Raw genomic sequence first — 5,578 nt, 5'->3', positions numbered from 1 at the left:
AAAGCAAGCAGAACCGATGGGCATGAATGACAAGATGTATAAATGTGGAAGAAGCTAGGAATGTATGCCAGGATAGACGTGTGTGGCGGTCCATTCTCTCTGCCTATCCCCACGGGGAAATGACGTGATGGTGGTAGTAATAGTAGGCTATAACTCTACTTCATGACGCTTCTAATCATCCAAAATCGATTGCATGTCAAAGAAAATGAGCACTGCAATGATCTGAACGTTTAAAATACAAATGTCTTTATTTTAAATAGGTATGCCCAAATGTTTATATACTAATACTGGTATTTAACTCTTTGAGGATTTCATCGTGCAAAATAATATGTATGTAGTAGAAAAGTAACTAATTAATTAGAAAAATAGTTTATTTAATCTTAACCACTTTTATACTGATAAAGTTCTGTTACGCATTGGTTACATGAATTATAGACGACACCATTTAGCTGTATTTTATTACGTGAATACGAATAAAATACTGCATGCTTACAATGAAAACAGTAAACCTTCCTGTTTTTTTATATTTAATTTAAAAGTACCCCCTCGTTCACATACACATGTTATTACATTACATGTGTACACATTCGGATGCTGTTAATTTTGACTTATCGAATGTGCCCTGACATTTCCCGTAGCCTGGCGACTTGTGAGATATAAGCCGTGTTTTAACGAAATGTTCGAGGGAACCATTGCACTGTCCAACCTAGACGACACCTTTTGACACGTACATATTATATTATTATATATGTATGCATTAGGTATATTGTGATTAATCAAGGAAAATCACAGTAAAATATATCTTGAATCAAAGTTTACATAGGTTTGTATAATTTATATACGCATTCTCTGTCTTTAATCTACTCCCTAGGCAGTTTTCAAGATTGACATTAATTATAACAGAACTTGATAACATTTTTTACTTTATGATAGTAGACAGATAGACGAATTTAAGAAATATTGATATTCAAACATGGACAGGATTATTAATGTTACGCAGTGTAGCTCTGTGAATACATAGGTTTCCTCATTCCCTCTTCAACAATAAACTGATATTTAGTTAGCTAAGGGCCGGTTTTATAAACATCTAATCAAACTTCCGTAAGTGTAACGAACCGTTGGCCGTTCGTTACGATAACCGACGGTTTTGTGTTCTATAAACCATTTTTGTTAACGGACGGTCGCCGGTAAGCATTTTCATAGAAATTGAAATTTTTCTGTCAATTGTCTATGGAAAAACTTTTTATCTAAGCTCTTTCTGTCAAATGCGAACGGTGCGCATTCGCATTGAATGAAAAAAATCCATCAAATGCAAATAGTCGACAATTTTGAACGAAGTTTTAACACAAAAAAGAACTATGAATTGAGAGTACAATGAATTTAAATTAAAATTATTAAAAGCGAGCAGGTACGATGGATAATTTTTACTATTATCTGTCATTTTAGTATACATTTATATAAATAAACCATGTTTAAAATTTTTTTAAATTAACTAAACCTTGACGAAGAAGCTTGTTTGCTGTGAAACCGGTTGGTGGAAAAAAAATAATCAAAAAATTATTGGTCAAAAGTAAAATTGTTTTTTTTTTATTTTTAAGAAATAAACTGCTCAATATATTTATCTATCAGACTAAAGTTGATTTTATACCACCACGCAGAGTAAAAAACATATAAAACTGGTAATTCAACTAAATCCCAAAATAATGACTATCTGCATGTTAATTGGGCGGAGATTTGATCAAAAAACAATGTGATAAAACAACTGTCATGTCAAATACGGCAGCGGCGCTAAAGGTAACGGATCGTAATGCATTTAACCGACCAAAATCGGTCAGTAACCATTTAACCATAGATTTAACGGCTCGTAACGCCACGAACGTTTATAAAACGCAATAATCGGCCGGTATACCAAATATTAGTTAAAAATGGTATCAAGTTAACGAACGGATGTTTATAAAACCGGCCCTTAATGGAGTACAAGGAAAAATTAGGTACTTGTCGCGTTGTTAATGTTATTTTTTTCAGTTCAGTTGCAAATTCAGTCGTTTGTTTTTATTGCTCGATACTGAAAACGGTAATGTGATTCGAGTTGTGTTGCAGTGTGCCGTGTACCTTATCTGCACTGTAAAATAATTGTTCAGTAGTATAATACAAAAAACTTAATAAATACTACCCATTCGTTAATGGAGGGTGTCTTATTCTGTTAGACATTAAAATCAGAAATTCATGGCAATTAGCGTAAAAATATCGTATTACACGCTGATAGACCAATAAACATTTATTTTCAAGGGATTTTCACTCTGACGCATTACGAAATGAAGTGATTTAATGTCGGCTATATACGTCCGTATCTTACATTCACGTCATGTCTACACTCAACACTACTCTCTATACCCCCTGCTCTTGGCATGTTAGTATTATGTCCAATCTGGGTCACCCCCTCCTGCTACGCGCGGGTCCATTTGGACAAATTAATGCTGGACTTTATTTACGGACGGCTCAGTGTGTGGTCTACTCCGGTCCACCGTCCTCCCTCCCTCCGCGGCTTGTACGAGAGCGTATGCGGTGACAGTGAATTAGGAATATTATTATTCATCCCTGTGCTACCCAGATTTTATCACGTCAACAATTAGTTGCCTGACGCCATAACGTTTTGCTCGGCTCTACCGAGCGAGAGCCCTAATTGTATATTGTAGTTGTGTCTGTACTAAATTAATCAACAGGTAGAAAAATACCGAAGACAGCCGAAAAGATAGGGTTCTATCCGTTTCTGTGATATTTCAAGGAAGAACGAGGAAGTCTCGAAAAGCAAATAGTCAACAGGGACAGTTGAGGGTTAGGACGGTCTCCTACAGATGGGCCGATCAAATGAATAAATTAACGGGGTTCTCATTAAAAGCTACCCTCTGTTTGGTCCAGGGCCGGGAGGAATGGAGGGATATCATGCTCCTAGTCCCTGACATCCCGGGAGACCGCGACACTCGTCATCGAGCGAGACGACGAATAAAAAGAACCGTAAATCGTTGGGCCCGTCCAGGGTAGAGGCCTAGGCGCGGTAGCGATAGCGGGCGCGAAATTTTAAACGTATGAAAAACGCCGCACTTGGCCGTAGGGCGAGGCCTGTGGCGGGCGCGACAAATGAAGGTTCGAGACCATTGCGTTTTTACTCAATGGCAGTTTACATTATTTTGTAGCTCTAAAGATCGCTAGATCGGCGGCCTCCGTGGTGTAGTGGTCAAGACGCTTGACTCACGCACGGAAAGTTCCGGGTTCGATTCCCGGTGAGAACACAAAAATTAAAATGTGATTTTTCTCACGCCTGGGTGCTCTGTGATGTAATTCACCACTGTAATTAGGCCTCCTGGCCTGTTGTGGTGCAAAAAAAAAATGAAATAAAACCAAATCATTGGCCTCTCGCTCTTGGTTTTTGGTTCGATTGCCGGTGAGATATATATTATGTATCATGTTGCCATCAGGTCGGTTGAATAATTAGTACTAATGCATGCCATCGATAGTGATGTTACCTGTTGTACTCAACCAACGCTTTTACATTACCGGCCGAGATTTTCCGGTTGCGGTGCGAGCGCTACTGTCAGTATTCATTATCGATTCTAATCATACGACATTACCCGTGCAATCAAGTGATCGTATCTTACTATTAATCATCATCATCATTCCCGTTCCGCACCCAATGGTACTTAGGGCACTGCATTGGTACACCAATCGCAGCGTATCTTGATCGTTTTTGTTACATTAAGGTAAGATGATCAGTCTTACGCTTCAGGTACCAGTTCGGGGGCTATGAAATATTGAAATATTCTAGTGTGAAAATACCCTTTTAAATAAATATGTCATATCATCCATGTCGGTAATCGAACCCGAGACCCCTTGCGTGATAAGTAAACGCGCTGACTATTACACCACAAGGTCGACTATTAATAGATAGATAATATACCTACATTAGTATGTGATTCAACCCCTAGATGATATTTTCCAAGAAATGATAAAAAATATTCAATAACATGTTAAAAATACATGATTCAGACTATGTTTGATGCCCTTATCGTACGTTTGACGCGTTTCATTATCTTCTCCACATTGTTCCTTATGAATTTCTTCGCAAACTGTAAAATATATGTCAAAAAACCAATTTTCGTGTTCATTTCAAAGTGTAGACAAATCGATAAACCGAGATTACTTAGAATCGTCGTATGTATTCGGAAAAGCGCTTTTCATCAACGTCGATTTATTACATATAGATTTCCGAGTTGTGACATCCGATCATCTGTCTAGTTAGTATTTTCTCACTCAACCTTTTCATTGCTGTTTATATATATATGCCATTTAAATCTGATATATTTTTTCAATTAATCGAACGCCGCCACGGGGTAGATTGATTATTTAATAATCGCTCGTTTCCTGTTGAAATATTTCATATCCACAGCCCCTTTTAATTAGTTTTACTCCATGCAAAAACAAATTATTTCTAATTGCTTTATCAATACGGAAAGCTTAAATATTGTTAGTAAAATTGGAATTTTAATTAAATAACACGTGTTTCCGACCAGCGGCAGAATGTTTCAGCGGTATGATTCAGTTTTTTCAATAAAAAACATATTGCTGTGTAACTCTGTCCTCCCGTTCACTAATGATACTACCGTAACTCTACATACAGTACACTCCTGTTACCCGAGAAAATGTTCCAATCTGCCATGTTACCCCCAATTAGTTTTCAATTCATTCTTGTTTCCGATTTCAAGCGCCCACCCTACCTAACAACGAACATTTTTTACGTTCATTTTTTTATTTCATTTAATTAAGTAAGAACGCTTAAACGGAATAATTATTCGGAAAATTAATTCCACATCGGTCTGTTTTTTAAATTAATATTTTTTAATCCCCGGCGGAATATCGAAGGCTTTTCTCAAATCAGTGTCATTGAAAACTACCCCTCGGTGTATTAAAATGTCAAATCCTCCTCAAAAATAATCCTAGCGAAGTCGCTTACTGAAGGCGAGTTTCCGCATGACGAAATCACCCGGAGCCGATCGTAAGATGTTCGATTTTAGCGATATACATAGGCATCGTATTCCAGTGCAAGATAAGATCTCATTTTGATTTGTCATCTACCTACACTTGTGGGAAAATAATGAGCAGAAGTCCTTCCCAAATGGTTCCCTTAATACAGGCATATTCTCAAAAATATTATCTTCACCGCTAAAACTTTTTAATCCCTTTAATTAAGGTCTTGTCAAATGACAGTAAAAATCTCTTTTATCAATTCCCACAATATTCGGGTAATTTTAAGGTTACATTAGAACAGAAAATGAAAATGTAATAAAGTCAAAAGATTATCTTTTGACGGGAGAAAAATATTAGCTTTTCCTTATCACGCTTAATTTATCTACTAATTACAAACTTCGCCTTAAGTTTTTGAGGTGTCGAAAAAATCACTAATTGTTTTTCACAAAAATCTTAAGACAAGGGTTCTTTTTAATATTGCTTATGTCTCATAATTAATTCCTTTAATCCACGATGACTGGCAAAATTATTTTATATTTTTGAAATGACTGCTTAA

At 36.6% G+C, this 5,578-nt stretch overlaps 1 long non-coding RNA gene across 1 annotated transcript; it reads right to left on the bottom strand.

The window, feature by feature from the left end:
* Nucleotides 1–315: 315 nt before the first annotated feature.
* Nucleotides 316–3,398, bottom strand: LOC148280573 (uncharacterized). Its single transcript, XR_015822564.1, has 2 exons — nt 1,607–3,398; nt 316–1,492 (listed from the first exon to the last, which is right to left on the bottom strand). It is a non-coding gene; the product is annotated as an uncharacterized LOC148280573 (long non-coding RNA).
* Between the last annotated feature and the right edge of the window lie 2,180 nt (nt 3,399–5,578).

The sequence above is a fragment of the Micrasema longulum genome, unplaced genomic scaffold, assembly GCF_059751315.1.
Source record: "Micrasema longulum isolate JH-2025_06_02 unplaced genomic scaffold, ASM5975131v1 h1tg000569l, whole genome shotgun sequence".
Taxonomy (NCBI): Eukaryota; Metazoa; Arthropoda; class Insecta; order Trichoptera; family Brachycentridae; genus Micrasema; species Micrasema longulum.
This window is presented reverse-complemented; position numbering and strand designations above follow the sequence as displayed.